We start from the raw sequence: 18,386 nt of genomic DNA, 5'->3' as shown, positions 1-18,386 counted from the left end.
TAAATTGCTGGGGAACAAAAAATAGAAACCCATGAGTTGTTATCAATAACGATAGTGATCAATGGTCAATAGATAAGAACCCAACCGGGAAAGAAGAGGAGCCCTGTGGTGGGCTGGCTGGTAAATGTGGAGGGAGCACTGGAGCTGGGAAATCTCCATGAAGGCTGGCTCCAGCGATAGCCCCGATGAATATCCCCAGTGGATGATGAGCGGGGTCTGAAGGCACCTTCAATGGATGCTCACTAACTCCAAAGACACCAGCCTTCACGCAGCAGAGCGAAGGAACCTGGCGACCTGGATGGATGTGCCTCTAGACAGGCTGCCTCTGGGGGATTCTGGCCAAGAATGCATACCTGCATATGTTCAGGAGGGAACAGTCGCCAAATCCCAAGTAAGGAAAATGCTGTGCAAAGAAGGGTTGCGGGGGGTGGGGTGGGAGACTGCAGTTTTCAAAACCGTCTAGGAAAGCTGTGGAAATGTTACAGGTTAAAGGAGGGACCTGGGACCCGGGCTGGGCTGGGTGGGGACAGAGATGTTACAGAGCCCCTGGTGGGGTTCATTGACAAAGCTGGGGCCTGGGCGGCAGATGAGATTCAAGTATTGCATAATGCTAAATTCATTGAAATGAATGACTGTACTGTGGTAATGTAAGAAAAGATCCATCCCTGTTCTTAACAAATACGCAAGAATAGAGAGAGGCAAATGAACATAATGCATATAAATTACCTTCAAATAGTTCAGGAAAAGGTATTAGGAAGAGCTAGGTGGAGCAAATGCACAAAGCAAAGAGGTAAGATGCTAACAACAGGGGAAAATACAGTTATCATTGAACTATTCTTATTCTTTCAACTTTTCTGTGAGTTTTAAATCATTTCCCTATGAGAAGTAATTTTTTAATCCATTAACTCATTTTCCACCTTTACCTATTTTTTATTATGACGAATTTTGAACAGAAAAGTATTAAGGAATGCTCATGTACTTACTTTTCACAAAGAATTTTTAAGGAAAATAAGGGGCAAGTAAATTCCGGAACATGATCTGAAACTTGAGGGCCTGGGAGGTGGGTGACTGACTGACCCCTGTGTCCCTCACCAAAAGTGAAAGGCAGAGCCGTGGCTTGGCAAGGACTCCCAGCCACCATCTCATTCCTTTTCTAACACGCCCTCCACCCAGATCAGCACACGGGACTCCGCTCCTTCGACATTCGAAGGTCAGGATTATGCCACGCCCTTTGCTCTGAGCACACCCCCTCTGCCCTCCCCGGGCCTGTCTACTGGACCCTCCACCATCCCTTAGGAGCTTTCGGTCCCGACAGTGATTCGGCTCCTAAGGGGAAGCTGAAACCTGAGGCAGGAAAGAGTGAGAGCACCCACTCTGAGCAGTTGCCCTCATCCTCTCCATCTGGAATTATTTTTACTTGTTTATTTTCTGTCTTCCTCACTGGAATGTAAGTGCCACAAGCGCAAGGGTCTAGTCTGTCTGGCTTATTTTATCCCCAGAGCTGGATAAACAGATGCTGGACAGGCAACCTGAGCAGGAGGGCATGCGCACACTGGAGGAGGAGAGAAAGACTGAGTGTGTGCAGCAAGCTGAGCGGGGCACCCTGGGGCAAGGTGATGCAGGGAGGGAGGCAGGGACCAGCCATGCAGAGCCTTTGAGATGCTTAAGAGGTTGTGGGTGTGTCCCCGTGTTGCTCTCTAGGAATGGAATTCCCCCCCCCCACCCCAATTCCTCCCCCACTTACACTGCGGGACCAATTCCTCTATCCTTCAATTCCCAATTTAAATGTCTCTCTACCTGCCAAACAGAATTGGATCTGCCCTTATCTGCGTTCCCGAATCAATTCATATCTCAATTTTGGGGCTTATTATATAGCATTAATCTGTTTCCAAGCCTGTCTCCCTCACAGATCTGAGCTTCCTGAGGATAATGCTCTTGTCTTACTTCTGTTACCTTCAGGGCCCACCATAGTGCCTGTAGTGGAGGGAGTGCCGGGTGAACGTTTAATGCATGGATGAGTGGACAGCTATTAAAGGTTAGACATGTCCCCAGGAGCCCTAACCCGCCCTGGCCAAGCCTTGAGGAGTGCTGTGATCTCCAGGTTACACTCCCTTCTTTAGAACTACTCACTCCACTGCATTTCTAATAAGAACTGGTTTGCCCCACCCATTTCCTTTTGGCTCTCTTAGTAGCTCTTCTAATCCATTGGGCCTTGCTCTATAGATTTCAAATTATTCAGAACTAGAATATTTTTCTACATGGTTAGACCAACAGAATTGACTGTTCAATATGATTCATTTGTTTTTTTCATTCTGAGGTTTTCTATTTCTATCTGCTCCAAAGTTATACACACAAATCAAAATAGCTAGATAATGATATGGACCAGTTCTCTGAGAAGTAGATGCCAAGAAGGGATTCAGTGTATAAGAGATTTACTGGGGCAAATGCTTGTGAGATATAAAGGGGCAGGAGCTGGAGGAGAATAGTGTAGGCATCAGACCACGAAGCAGGACTGACCCCTGTAATGGAGGGGGGAGGGCGGGAAGCAGGCAGGCTGTAGACTGCGGTGTTGTTCTAAGAAAGTTTTGGCAATTTCAAAAGGGAGTTCCTGAGAAAAGTCCCCTGTCAGAGGGCCCCCTTGTCTCCTGGGAATGGGCCTCCTTGGTGTCCAATCATGCCCGGTCATCAGCTGGGAGCAGACTGTGGAAAACCTGGCCCATGGGTGGATTTCAGAGCTAAGGAGCTAGGGCTGGAGGTCAGTTATGCTTCCTCAGGAGATCTGAGAGGCATATTCTCTCGGCTATCAGAGACAATAATTTACATAATTAAAGCTTAGCCACCCTCTGATTTTTCCCAAAAGAGTGGAATGATCAGTGAGGCAAGTTTGGGACACATGACTTCATCATTTGTCTAGACCACGCTTTCATAGCTTGTAATTTTGAATGGGGAGTTGGAATCAGAGCATCCAAAATGAAGACTGAGAAAAGCAACCCATGTTTTGCTGAAAATGTTATGTTATTGCTCTATAGCAAAACATTTTCTGCTTTTCTCCTGTTTTTATTTTGAAATACAGTGGGTACATTATTTTCCTTCTGCCTCAGAAAGATACTCAGATGTTGTAAGTTGAGGGTGTGCTTGACTTATAGAACTCATGGTTGTTACTCCAAAGCCTCACTGGATTTTTTTTTTCTTTTTTCACTGGATTATTTTTACAGATTGATTCATGGGCCAAGAAACCTTCAAATTTGCCTATACTGACAAATAAAAAAAGTCACTCTATGTGTGTCATCTTTGCCTCCATGCCCTATGTCTGCCTTGGGAGACTACTCCCCTCAACTAACAGGCCTGTGCTGACATTGATCTCAAACTCACCAGGAGACTCCACCCTTGTTCCTATAAGAAGGCTCTTTAGGAAGCCAGTGTCCACAAGAAGGACTCCCCCCTCTGCTAACCTCAGATTTCAGGAAACTTTTAATTTGTCAGTAGAAATAGTAGTAGGATCTGGTACAGACAAGCACGGTCTTCAAAGGTGACAAAATCTGGCTTTGAATCCTAGCTCCACCACACTGCTGCTGGCAAAGGCAGGTGACTGGTGGAAGTCCAAGTCCCACGCCACTAAAAGTGCCAGGAGGAAAGGGCAATCATGCCGGGAGGTCTCAGAGCAGTTACTGGATACCTAGTCACAGAGCAGTGATGTTCAGAGGAGCAATCTGTTGATGAGGCTAGGTGGAACTGTGCAAATAGAGGAGAATCCAGTTTCTGAAAGTACTGGAATTGGCAGGGTGGGAACAGTGAAGCGTGGGGAGAAAGTAGCAATCAAGTGTCTGACCTACTAAACTACAAGGCAAGGAGTCAGGTACAGAATTATAAATGAGGAATCAATTTTCTTGAAATACTGAGAATGAGGATCAGATCCTTTCAGTAGTTAGAGTCTGACCCAGTTGTATTAGCCAGGGTTCTGTAGAGAAACAGAATCAGCAGGAGATATCTGTAGATATAAAATTTATAAAAGTAGTGCTACAGCTGTCCACTTTTGGGTGGTACCTGCATATCATGCAGAACAATCTGTAAACCAGGCCTGAGCTTTCTCTTCCTCAGTCAAGTCACCGTAAGGAATTCCCCAAGAGGCCATAGCTCTGGTCTGGGAAAAGAGAAGGTAATGTGGCAGGAGTGCAGATTGTGGGCATTTGGGCCACTTTCTCATGTAACTTACTTGTGCCTTCAGGACCTGCTCTGGCCCTATCTCGTCTAAACCATTTCCATTTTATGATGAAGTGCTGCTGCGCATGCCCAACTTTATGGCTTGGTGGGTCAGACCACACCCAGCTCATGATAGGTCTCATGGTAACTTGGTGGCCCATGGTTAAGCATTCAGTCTCTAATAAGGCCTAGTAGCAGGCCAAAAGCAGTTTCTCAAAAGGAAAGCAGTTATCTGCAGCAGATGGTAAGGCTTTGCTTGAAAATCCTAAGGGTCTGCATTGTGAAGCTGATGACTCTGACGAAGGGCCTGGAAGAACTCCACAGAAGAGGCTCACCATCTGTGGCAGGAAGAGAGCCTGTCTCTTCCGACTTCTCCTTAGAAGACTTCCAGTGATTAAATTAAATGCAATCAGCTGTGGGTGCGGGCAACTTAATCATGATTTAAGTCCATGAAATGTCTTTATAGCAACACACAGGCCAGCACTTGCCCGACCAGATGACCAGGTACCACCACCTGGCCAAGTTGACACATGAACCTGACCATGACACCAGTTTTGAGCTGATGATCTCTAGAGGATGGGACTGTCATCAGACTATGATGCAGGTCTGACTCTTGGGAGGGAGGGGGAAGAGAAGAGAGAGAGGAAGGATGGGAGGAAGGGAGGGAGGGAAGAAGGAAGGATTGAAGGAAGGAAGGAAAGTTGCAGGGTTCCTTATTCACCACATGCAGAATATCTCAATTATTCCAGAGTCTGAACTAAAACATTCCTAGCTTCTATCTTCAGTTAGGACATAAGTAGCCCCCAAATGCAAACTGCTAGGGCTGAGGACTAGGTAGAAGCTAGAAGTATGATTTCATGTGTTCATACTTAGAGATTACATTCTCTATGGTATATTACATGATGGAAATAAGAACTTAATAAACAAATTGAATGTCAATTTACACAAAAGTATAAAGAGATATTTTTAAAAGATATAACACAGTGTGAACGCCATTATTTGTTTACAAAGGACTAAAGTGGGATCATGGAATAACTGCAAATTGGCTCATACTTACATGTCATTAACACAGCTTGAGAAACGCACAGTTTTCATTTCCTTTTGACAACATGGTGAGAGTGAATGGGCCTTTCAGGTTGCTGACAGACTGGCTGCCGCTGCCTGCCCAATCCAAACACTAAGTGAACTCTCTGTCAAGGTGGAGTGTTTAAAGGAAAGGCATATGAGAAAAAGAAAACGGAATTAGAGAATAGGGTTCTACTATTCACAAGTTCTTAAGCCTTTATCTAACAGCTAAATTTCATAGCTACAGGCACTTGTAAAGGTATTTATCCTTTATTTATCAAGTTTTATGGGGTGAGGTATTTACAATCTTATAAATGTATGACAAACTTAATGCTCTATTTTTCTCCTCCAAGTTTTTTTAATCAAAGTATGGCATAGGTGTATAATGCAGCAAAACCATAATTCTTTAAAAGAGAAAAGATATGGCTTTCTTTTTAACCTACCTTGGATTTAAATATTTAGGGGAAATTGTCAAATTATATACCTAAGACCAAGTTTAGGAGATTCAGGATGTAGGGGAAATTACACTGCCTATAAGTTCCATACTTTTTAGTCTTCCCCCAAACCTGAAAACACAAATTTTAGAGGTATAATCGGTAAAAATAAACCATGCAGAGCAGCCTTGATGGGAAAGAAGACAAAGAAAAGAAGCTTTGAGAGAGAAATGGATAAGAGAGAAAGGGGGCTTGCGAGGCACATTCTGAGTTGATTGTATTTATATGTATCTATTATTGCCTCATTTCAAAAATGAAGATGTTGGACTAGGTATCTTTCAGTTTTCAATTTTTGTTTATATATTTAATACTTACTTTTATTAGTAAGGCACATATTTGTTAGAGGTTGATTTTTCCATCAGAAGCCAGGCTGATAAATGTAATGCATCACTGTGGATTCATTAAAAGAGCCAATAATTCTATTACTTTAAAGAGAAAATAAAATTATATTTGTTAAAAAGTGCAGCAAGGGCGGGCCGCGGTGGCTCAGCGGGCAAAGTGCTTGCCTGCTATGCCGGAGGACCTCGGTTCGATTCCCGGCCCCAGCCCATGTAACAAAAAACGGAAAAACAAAATACAATAAAACAAGAAAATGTTTAAAAGATGTTTCCCTTTCTTCCTTCCTTCCTTCCTTCTATCCTTCCTTCCTTCTCTCTGTCTTTCCTTTAAAAAAAAAAAAAAAAAAAAAAAAGTGCAGCAAGACTTGGACCTGAGAGAAGAGTAATCAGTGCTGCTTGGAAAGGAGCTCCTGGGTCTTGGGGATGGGAAAGAGGGGCACATGGTTCTAATGATCAGGCCCTGCGAGGACTGAGAAAGGGGCAAACCTAATTCCACCTGGACCTTGCTGAACTGCGCCTTGTGTACCTGCAGCCTTCTCACTGGAGAATGCAGTCCTCCTAGGTCCAGGAATATTACAGACAACAAAAATCTCTCACACAGCACGGCCAAGTTTTGCCTCTCTACCATCTCTTCCTGGAATATGGAGGAAAATTTCACCTTGTGCTGATCCCTAAGGAATTCTTTCAGTTCCCTTATCCTAAAACTGGGGTCACAGAACCCTATATGCTTAGAACTGTGCTTATCCTATATTTTCTATACAAAGGAATATATATGTGATTACCCCAAAGAACTTCTCTACCTTATTAACAGTAGGGTTACTCATCCATGTAGTTAAAAATTATGGTGCCTCTATTGGACAATTTGCTGTTAAACTCAATGAGCAAAAAACTGCCCAACTAGAAGAGGTGAAGCAGGCTTCCATTAGAAACATCCAAGATGCAACTGATTTCGAGAAATCACAGCAGGCATTGATGCTGAACCTCCATTACCTGTTCAATGTCTAGAGGAATAACATTGCTTCGACCATGGAGGTTACTTCAGGAATGGCTGCATGGAGTATACAAGGAAGTAAAGAATTGCCTGAACTATCAGACCTCTATGCAGAATATGACGCACCAAAAGGAGCAAGAGCACTTGATAAACTGGGTGGAGGAGCACATGGTGCAGAGCATCCCTACACAGCAGGAAAATGAGAAAATTGCCAAGTGCACTGCAGATATAAAGCTGCAAGCAATGAAGACTCAAGCACAACCAGTTCTGTTAGTGCATCTATCCCAGTTGAAACTGCTAGAAACACCTGACCACTGTGCTGGTTTGAAACTGTTATGTACCCCAATATTGTAGAGTGGGACCTCCTGATTAGTTTGTTTCCATGGAGATGTGACACACTCAATTGCAGGCATGATCTTTTGATTAGATTTCTCCAATGGCATTGTGACACACCCATTCGGGGTAAGTCTTAATTAGTTTACTGGAGTTCTTAAAAGGAGCTCATGGAAAGAGAACACTCCTAGAAATGACATGGACAGTAGAGAAATGAAATAAGACTCAGACATTTGGAGATGCTAAGCTAAAAGATGAAATCCTGAATTTGCCCTGGAGACATTAGGTAAAGGCCCACAGATGCTTAGAGTGAAAGCCATTGGAATCAAAAGCTGAAAGCAACAAAACCCAGGAGCAAAGGGCCATAAGATGCCACCATGTGCCTTCCCATATGACAGAGAAACCCTGGACATGAACAGTCTTTCTTGAGTGAGGGTATTCTCTTGTTGATGCCTTAATTTGGTTATTTTTATGGCCTTATAACTATAAACCTGTAACTTAATAAATCCCCTTTATAAAAGCCAATCCATTTCTGGTACACTAGTAGCTTTAGCAAGTCAAAATAACCGCCTAAATGGAAAATGTGACAAAAATCTTTGTGTATTGCTGTCTACTGAAGTTACAGTTTACCTTAAATAAAAATGAAAAGTTTGAATGTGATATGGTAAGAAAATAAAGCAATCTATTGGGCCAGTAAAATATATATATAATTGTTAGAAGCTGATACTTCCATTTGAAATAGGCTGATGAGAATACTTTATTGTTGTGAATTCATTTAGACTCAATTCAGAGTTAATATATTTTAATCCTACTCTGCCACTAGTTACTTCTATTTATATGAGCGATTTATAAAAAGAGTATCCAAAATAAGCCAACCTTTCTGATCATTATATTTTGATAGGTAATATCATTTCATTAAACTTAGGAAGTTATAAAATACTTATTAATGTTTAGGCATCTGTGTAGTTAGGTTCAGGTGCCAACTTGGCCAGGTTAAGGTGCCTAGTTCTACTGCTGTGGACATGAGCCCATGGCATGTGAACCTCACCTGTTGCTGATTACATCTGCAGTAGGCTAGGAGGTGTGCCTGCTGCAATGAATGATGTTTGATTTAATTGGCTGGAAGCTTAAATGAGAGAGCTCAACGTAGTACAGCCCAAGCAGCTCAGCATACCTCAGCTCAGCACTTGCAGCTCAGCCCAGGCCTTTGGAGATGCAGAAAGAAATCACCCCGGGGAAAGTTATTGGAACACAGAGGCCTGGAAAGAAGGCCAACAGAGATCACCCTGTGCCTTCCCGTGTAAGAAAGAACCTCAGTTGAAAATTAGCTGCCTTTCCTCTGAAGAACTATACATTTTTAACTAAATAAATCCCCTTTTATTAAAAGTCAAGCCATCTCTGGTGTGTTGCATTCCAGCAGCTAGCAAAGTAGAACAGCATCTATTTCAGTTAACATATTTTAAATGTGAAAAGATAGATACAAAAGAATTAAGCATAATTAATTCATATTATATCTGAAGCTAATTTTTTATTTAGTTCACATTCATGAATTAGAAATGACAGATCTGGCCACCGTGGCTCAGTGGCAGAGTTCTCGCTTGCCATGCCAGAGGACCCAATTCTCAGTATCTGCTCATGTAAAAAAATATATAATAATTAAAAAAATACAAATAACAGATTGATTTGCAGGCTTTTGGTTTCAAAATTTGGAGTAAGCATGCATTTTTACTTTCCTTTCTCCTTCAAACCTATGAAATGACATTAAAGGTATAGTAAAGGGAAGTAGATTCCTCTCATTGTAAAATCAAGCAAGAATTTCCATAGATGGTCAGAAATTTAGACAATTTTTTTGATCATTGTTCTGGTTTGCTAGCTGCTGGAATGCAATATACCAGGAACAGAATGGCTTTCTAAAAGGGGAATTTAATAAGTTGCTAGCTTACAGTTCCAAGGCCGAGACAATGTCCCAGTTAAAGCAAGTCTATAGAAATGTCCAATCAAAGGCATCCAGGGAAAGAGACCTTGGTTCAAGAAGGCCAATGAAGTTCAAGGTTTCTCTCTCAAGTGAGAAGGCACATGGCAAACACAGTCAGGGCTTCTCTCTCAGCTGGAAGGGCACATGGTGAACACAGCATCATCTGCTAGCTTTCTCTCCTGGCTTCCAGTTTCATGAAGCTCCCTGGGAGGCGTTTTCCTTCTTCATCTCCAAAGGTCACTGGCTCATGGACTCTCTGCTTTGTGGTGCGCAGCATTCTCTGCTCTCTCCAAATCTTTTTAATTCTCCAAAATGTTTCCTCTTTTATAGGACTCCAGAAACTAATCAAGACCCACCCAAATGGGTGGAGACACACCTCCACCTAATCCAGTTTAACAACCACTCTTGATTAAATCACATCTCCGGAGAGATGATCTAATTACAGTTTCAAACATACAGTGCTGAATAGGGATTGGAAGAAGTGGCTGCCTTTACAAAATGTGATTAGGATTAAAACATGGCTTTTCTAGGGTACATACATCATTTCAAACGGGCACAATGATGTAAAGTAGGTATTCTCTGAGTGGTGAATTACCCAGAGTTGAAGAAGTTGCAGCTGAAAACAGACACAGGAGAAGACACCAGTGGGAAGTGGGACCTCATGTGTTCTGTGGAGCCTGAGAGAAACTCTGAGCATGGAGTCCACAGACAATGAACCAGAGTGGGTTGCAGTTCTGTTTTCAGAATACTTAATTAAATGACTGCAAACAGTTGGGTCAATTGGAACTACTAATATAACCCCCCCCCCTTAAAAACAGAGAGTGCGGCTAGCATAAAAACAGAGATCTGCTACCTCAAAAAACTAAAAGAGCTACTAGAGTAGCCTGCATAATTTTAGTCAACCTTCAAGATAAGGGTGAAGGAAATTCATGATAGCTACCTAGGTCAATCAACATAACCATTCATAAATTTAAATTGAATCAAGAGTACTAACCTCTGAGGAAAATGAACAGGGCATTTGAGAGGGATTAAAGTAAGCTAACAGAACAAATGACCTCAGAGAAAAGAACTCTTTTAAAATATTTCTATTTCCTTGAAAAAATAATAGTCTAAGTAGTATTCTTAAATAGAATTCAGTAAATTTTTTAAATTGTAAAAAGCACGAACAAGATGATAAGGAAAGGAGCATCAGAATACAAGAGTTCTTGGAAATAAAAATAGGATTGCAAAGTTAAAAACAAAACAAAACAATAATAGGGCTGAAAGATAAAGGAAATCTTCCAGACAGGAAAAAAAGCAAAGATAGAAAATATTAATGCTAAATTACGAGGCATGGAGGCTCAAACCAAGAGGACTAATAATATTCCAGGAAGAGAGAGGAGTAGTCAAAGAGGAAATAAGAGCTAGAAGAGAGGTAATAACCAAAGAAATCCAATAGAAGAAAATATTCTCAAGTTAAGATTGACGGGGCCTACCAAGTACTATGCAGAACACATTTTTAAAAGACTGATATGTAGCTTTGTCCTATTGAAGTTTTACAAGAAAGACAAAGAGCTCTTAGAAGCTTTTTGACAGAAACAAAGCAAAACAAACAATGGGTTAGAAGGCAAAGAAACAATGCTTTAAGGGTTCTGACATTTTTTTTATTCCTGTAAAACACAATTCTTCTTTTCTGATTGAACTTTTTAAATTCTAACTTTCTATTACACTCATTTCACATATATTTAAGTTCTCAGGCCTATTTTCTCATAAGCTTGTCATTCTTAAAACCAACTGGAATTTGTCATTTATATATTTTCTCAATAGACAAATTGGAAGCTAGTTGATTTCCTAGACAAGAAGATTCTTTTTTTGTCTGTATTTTTTTTATTGTAAAGTATCACATATATACAAAGCAAAGAAATAAAAAAGCAATAGTTTTCAAAGCACTCTTCAACAAGCTTCAGATTTTTTTCCTTCTAGCTGCTCCAGAATATAGGAGGCTAGAAGGCTTACATATTTTTTTATCATCACAATTGACTTTTTTCCTTCTTTTTTTTTTTGTGAAAAATAACATATATACAAAAAAGCAATAAATTTCAAAGCACAGCAACATGATTACTTATAGAACATATTTCAGAATCTGACATGGGTTACAATTCCACAATTTTGGGTTTTTACTTCTGGCAGCTCTAAGATACTGGAGACTAAAAGAGATAACAATTCAATGATTCAGCATTTGTATTCATTTCTTAAAACCTATCTTCACTGTGTAACTCCACCATCACCTTTGATCTTTCCATCCCTCTCTTTAGGGGTGTTTGGGCTATGGCCATTCTAAATTTTGGACAAGAAGATTCTCTAAATGTAGAAAAATACACTAAACCTGCAGCAAGATTTGCCCTGAGGGAAGAAATAGAGGAAGACCCAGCTAGGACTGTCTTAAACTGCCCTACCACAGGGCTGGTTGAGTTTCTGAAGACAGCAACCCTTAATACCAGGGGGATCGGTCCAAAAGCCTTTGTTAGGGGAACTTACATTGAGAGCTGCAGCTACCTTACAACAGACAGCAAGATGGCAAGAAACTCTCTGGAGTATGTCTGTGCCTATGGCAAACACTCTACAGAAGATAATATGGTTGAGGAACAAAGGTGGATAAGCACCAGGAGTTTTATGTACAAGTATTGGGAAAGCAACTTGGTATGTGCTCTTTTCCCAAAACAAGATGTGTTTGGGGTAGGCTGTCCTCAAGGCTATAGCAGCCAAATCTCTGCATGCTTCCTGAGAAGGGTGGGGGGTGGGGGTAGGCTGGTGTTCTATGTATTACATAGCACATGAAAACAAGGAGACTGATATTGATTATTATAAAATTACGTGGCTGTGTTCTTCATTTTCGAAATTCTGATTAAATGGAATTTGATTGTAAATTCTTAAAAACTCATTTTTTCATTGGAGTAAACCATTTCAAATGGACAATATAAAGAAGACAGACAGGCTAGTTTTGTGCTATTGATGGACTTTAAGCTAAGTACCTAAGCACTACTGCTGACACATAAAGCTGAGGCAACCACAAAATGCAAGTGTTTAATAGCTTAAGTAACTTTTCTCTCATTAATATTCAGATCAAATCTCAGTAACCACAAAATGCAAGTGTTTAATAGGTTAAGTAACTTTTCTCTCATTAATATTCAGATCAAATCTCAGTACTCAAGAAAGTAAGGGAAATCCTCAAAGGTAAAACAAATGGCTAAGTATTCACTAAAGCAGGTGCTATCATGATGGTATTAGCTGATCTGTGATAGAGGGAGACAAAGGCCCAAGTTTACCCATGCAAGGTAGAAAGCCAGGTCAGAGAGCGCCATATAAAGGAGAAACCCTGAAAGGAGACACCAAAGGGGATGAATTAGAAAATCATCCGTCTCCAGATAGGAGATGTACTTAAACTACAAAGTTATTCACCTGAAATTCAAAAAAAAAGCTAGGTGTCCTACATTTTTATTTGCTAAATCTGGCAACCCTACCCCCAGAATAAGATACTCATGGAATTTACCTGTTTTAGCTTTGGCTCTGGCTGGAGGTGGGTCATCAGAAGAATTTTTCTGAAAACTCCTGATAATAAGCAGGTAATCTTATAGTTTTAAGGAATGGTTTCATACCATCTATGTTCCTCCAGATATCTGGAAGAAACAAATATAAAGCTATTCTGGGGGAATTCAACTTAAACCTAGGCCTCATAAATACCAACAGATCCATTTACAACAAATACAAACTGACAACCAGAAATAAAAAACACATGAGGAAACAAGCCACCATAAATGAGAGTCAGCAGAAATAATAGAATTAGACTTGCAAAAACTAATAATGTTTAATTCTTCAGATTTGGAATATAAAATAAGTTTAATTTGCTTAAATACATAAAAGAGGGTATCAGATGTATGCCTAAAAAGAGGAGACTATAAAAACCAACCAGGCATTAAAAAAGAACTATGTATAATTACAAGAAATGAGTCCTGTATAGATTATTGTAATACGTGAATACACCCTAGAGTATATTAAGAAGATAATCAAAAAGTATTGGCAAAGTCCCCAGAAGGATGGAAGAAAGAATGCAGAACTATTAAACCTTACCATCAGGGAATCCCCTGATACTGTGTCAAACTTTAGGGACACCCAAACCAATAGGCCATGTCCTCGATCCTGAGGCTTACTCTTGTGAAGCTTATGTAGGTAGCAGAAAAGCTTAGACTACGTAGAGGTATGCCTAAGAGACACTTCTAGAGGACCTCTTTTGTTGCTTAGATGTGGCCTCAGTCTCTCTAAACCCAACTCTGCAAGTGAAATCATGACATCCAGGGGTCTCTACGTGGGACTCTCCTAATTATTAAATTTGGGAAATTTACTATGTGGGACTTGACATCCAGGGGTGAAAGTCTTCCTGGTGACACAGGAGATGACTTCCAGGGATTAATCTGGCCCTGGAACCATGGAATCAACAATTTCATCCTGACCAAAAGGGGGAAAAGAAGTGTAACTAATAAAACATCACTGACAGAGAGAGTTCAAATACAGTCGAGAGGCTACTCTGCAGGTTGCTCTTATGCAAGCTTTAGTTAGACTTTGCTACCTATCATAACCTGCCAACCTCCAACCGGGACCATTCCAGCCAATCCTAAACAACAGAGAGGGCAGTATATGATTCCACAAGGGTTCCATGCACTAGAGTAACTTTCCAGAAACCTACAACCTCCAGATGAGTCCCTCATCCAGATAAGTCCTGAAACCTAGCCCAGACTCTCCAGAACATCAGATAGCTACATCTCCCTACCCCATATTAGTAACAGGTAACAGACCCTTCCAATATGAAAAATTTAGAATTGCCTTAACCCAAATACCCCTAAAGAGAGAAAAGGAAAGATCAAAGGTGATGGAGTTATACAGAGAAGGTAGGATTTAACCAATGCATATGAATGCTGAATCGTTAAATTGCTATCTCTTTTAGTCTCCAGTATCTTAGAGCTGCTAGAAGTAAAAACCTAAAATTGTGGAATTGTAACCCATGTCAAATTCTGAAATACGTTCTACAATTAATTGTGGTGCTGTGCTTTAAAATTTATAGTTTCTCTGTATATATGTTATTTTCCGCAAGAAAAGAAGGGAAAAAAGTCGATTGTGATGATAAAAAAATTATTTAAGCCCTTTAGCCTCCTATATTCTGGAGCATCTAGAAAGAAAAGTATGAGAACCCATGACAAACTCTGGGAACTGTTCTGTAACTACTTGTTGAAGAGTGCTTTGAAAACTATTGCTTTTTTCTTTCTTTGCTTTGTATATATGTTACACTGTACAATAAAAAAAAGTTAAAAAGAAAACTGGGGGCCACAATCAGGATTTGACTGTATATGCTGGCCCCTGGATTAATTTATTAAGGACATTGGAATTGCAGTTACTTAATTACTTAATTGTATCTAAGCATTTGACTTTTGCTTTAAATGGTATCATCCTGTAAAATGTATAATGCATTAGTATAAAAAGAAAGTTATATTAGATTTATTTTAGTTTTCAAAAACATTCATCCTTATGCATGTTTGCTAAAAGTCTTGTGTGCCTGTTTCAAACTGTTGTGTACCCCAGAAAAGTCAAGTTCTGCAATCCTGTTTCAATATTGCTGGGTGGAATCTTTTTGATTAAGTTGTTTCCATGGAGATGTGACTCACCCAATTGTGGATGGGGCCTGTTGATTAGGTACTTTCCATGGAGATGTATAACCACCCATTCAAAGTGTGGTCACTTACTGGAGTTCTTTAAGAGGGAACCATTTGGAAAAAGCTTCAGAGCCCACACATTCAGAGAACTTTGGTGATGAAGGAAGATAATGCCCTCCTGGGAAGCCTTATGAAATGAGAAGCCTGGAGAGAACACAAGCAGACATCAACATGTGCCTTCCCAGATGACAGAGGTGTTTTGGATGGTATCACCCTTTCTTGAGTGAAGGTAACCTCTTATTGGTGCCTTAATTTGTACATTTTCACAGCCTTAGAACTGTAAACTTGCAACTTAATAAATTCCCTTTTTAAAAGTCATTCCTTTTCTGATATATTGCATTCCAGTAGCTTCAGAAAACCAAAACACCATGTAACAACATTTTCTATTTGAACAATAGCAATTGGCATCTGTTTTAGTTTGCTAAGGCTGCCAGAATGCTATATAACAGAGATGGATTATAAAGGGGATTTATTTAGTTACAAATTTACTAATTGGGAAAGCACGCAGCAATGTCTGCTGGCCTTCTGCCCTGGCTTCTCTGTTCAAATCACTTTCCTGGGGGTGTTTCCTTTCTGCATCTCTAAATGTCTTGGTCTAAGCAGCTCTGAGCTCTAAACTGAGTTGTGCTAGGTTGTGCTGAGTGCTGCTGAGCTGTTTCTCTCTCTTCTGATGTCTCCTTTTAAGCCCCCAGCTAAGTAAATTAAATGCCACCCATTGTGGAAGGCATTTCCCTTAGCTGACAGCAGATGTAATCAGCCATAGATGAAATTCACATGCTGATTATTTAAATCCACAGCAACAGAAATGGGTACCATCACCGAGCCAAGTTGACACCTGAACTTAACTACTACATTAAGGGTGCTAATTTGTTATTTGGTCACAAATCTGTGAATCAGCAGTATGGGCTGCTGTATGCCACAGAGGCGGTCAGCTGGGCTTATACTGGGCAAGGGCCCCACTTGAAGCAGCTGGGTTGGCTGGGATGGCTGGGTCCTCTCCACTGCTCTTTCATCCTCTAGCAGGCTAGCTTGGCCTTTATTTGAAGTTCCCACCAGCAAGAGAGGAAAGCCTTGGGCACAAGTGCTTTTCAAGCCTCTGCTTGCATTCATATGTGCTGATATTCCACTGGCCACAGCAAGTTACAGGGCCAAGTCCAGATTTAAGGAGTAGAAAATAGACTCTGCCTCCATCATGTTGGAAAGTAGTGTATATGCAGATAGGGAGCCGTTTTTCTTGCAACCGAACACAGTTAGGTAGTAGAATATCCAAACTAAAGGAGCACAAGGGAAAATGGCGGGCCAGCTCAAGGTTTAGGCTAAGCAGCTCAATCAGGCTCATTCATTTATGACTTAAACATTTATCAAGGGATCATAATACTTGCGCTCTCCCATTCAACATACATACTAAGGTCAGACATTTTGGGTGGAAAAACAAAGGAGGGGAATAAACAGCGGTGTTGCTTAAAGCCATTTAACTCATGTTTCCGCAGAGCACTGTCTTTTAAATTGTTTCCAGTTTCCATCTAGTACTTTTGCTTCCATTGCCAGGCCAAAGCCAAAGCTATTAGTTAGTTTGGATATTTTTCCTGCCTGCTACTGAGAAGACTTAAAGCAGCCACAAGATTTATTTTTCTCAGTTCCCTCGGGTACCATGGAAGCACATTCCTTTCTATCTGGGCCCTAAGTCTAGCCTCTCAGTGCAAGTACAAAAATGCGCTTTCGATAGGCAAATGACCCTCCACTTAGTTTAACTAAATCTTACACATTTTTCTTAATTTCAGTTCTTTTTTTCTAGAAATACAGAGCCAGGCATATCTCTCCTAAGCTATTCCCACTCTAAAGCTCTTTCATCTGTTGACAAAGCATGGCTTCTTGAAAAGTTTAAAGTATTTTGATTCCTATTCGCAACTTTCACCAGCCTTTCTGTGACATAACATTCACATTCTGATTTTCTTAGAAACCACTGTCTTCTGCATTAAATACCATATGCCTACTAAATACCATATGCCTACTCCCCAATTATGAGGACATAGTCCCAAATCTGTATTAATTTTCAAGTAAAATTTGCAAAGCCTGTTTCCTTTTTAAAATTAGGTTATTCCTACTAAATAGCAAAATTTTTATTAAAAATTACTCCACATATAGAACCTCCCCCCCTTATTTTCCCCTTTTTCATATTAAAAAATTAATTTTGAAATAGAACATATGTACAAAAAAGCAATAAATTTCAAAGTACATTTTAACGAGAAATTACAGAACAGATTTCAGTTTTGTGTGGGTTACAGTTCCACAATTTTAGGTTTTCCGTCTAACTGCTCACTGGAGACTAAAAGAAACAGCAATATAATGATTCAGCAATAAAATTCATTTGTTAAATTCTGTCTTCTCTGTTATAACTCCTTCTCCTTTGATCTTTCTTTCAATCTTTCGGGGTATGTGGGCTATGCCCATTCTAACTTTTTCATGTTGGAAAGGGGTGTCAATAGTAAGGGATAGGGGATGGAACTAGTTGATGATCTTGGAGAGGCTGGCCCCTCTGGGTTTGAGGACTTACCTGGCCTAGGAACCCATCTGGAGGTTATAGGTTTCTGGAAAGTAATCTTAGTGGGTGAAGTGTTTGTAGAATCTCAGATAGAGCCCTAGGTACAGAACCCCCTTTTACTTTTTTGCTACTTTGCTTTTTAAAAAGATACACATCATGAAAAGGAGCCTAAATTGTAGTATTTTTATTCTTCCTGAGGTCTCAGTTTTGATACAGTTTTTCTTGGTTTAAAGTTTCCATGCTTGCTATTTCTGACAGCAAAAAAGATTCACCAAATAGAGCAGAACTTGACCACAGTTTGAAACACAATGTTCATAGGGAAATAATTTGTAAAGGAGAAAAGAAAAACCCTCTTTTGAGAACACATAGAGTAGGAAGATTTTTTGCACAATCATTTTTTTCTGTCTACCTCTGCCTACTTATGATATGATCACAATCTTAGAATTGTAGACAAAAATTTAGGAGCATACTACTGCTAGACTTTGTGTATTTGTCTAAAATAACTATTTATTTTTAAAGTAGACTATGATTTGGGAGTTGTATGGATCTTTCAAGATTCTGGTAACCAGTGATTATGTTGTTGCATGCTGTCAATCAAAAGCAGTCCCTTTTGCTTAAGCTTAGTGAAGAAAACTTTGAAAAATGAACACCTAAACTTCAGATTCTGTTTTAGGTGAATTTGAGGGAGAATATGACAAAAGGACACT

General features: G+C 40.1%; 1 protein-coding gene across 1 annotated transcript in view; it reads right to left on the bottom strand.

Moving 5' to 3' along the window:
- The window catches only part of LOC143682789 (uncharacterized), a 70,226-nt gene that overhangs the window by 22,175 nt on the left and 29,665 nt on the right, over nucleotides 1–18,386 (bottom strand). Inside the window, exons 3-5 of the mRNA XM_077159271.1 lie at nucleotides 12,926–13,052; nucleotides 6,075–6,184; nucleotides 5,258–5,390 (exon numbers count right to left, since the gene is read on the bottom strand). The gene's annotated coding sequence lies outside the window, so the exon portion shown is untranslated. The remainder of the gene's footprint in view (nucleotides 1–5,257; nucleotides 5,391–6,074; nucleotides 6,185–12,925; nucleotides 13,053–18,386) is intronic.

Source organism: Tamandua tetradactyla, chromosome 1, assembly GCF_023851605.1.
Source record: "Tamandua tetradactyla isolate mTamTet1 chromosome 1, mTamTet1.pri, whole genome shotgun sequence".
Lineage (NCBI taxonomy): Eukaryota > Metazoa > Chordata > Mammalia > Pilosa > Myrmecophagidae > Tamandua > Tamandua tetradactyla.
The sequence above is the reverse complement of the archived record's forward strand: the minus strand, read 5'-3'. Positions and strand labels throughout refer to the sequence as shown.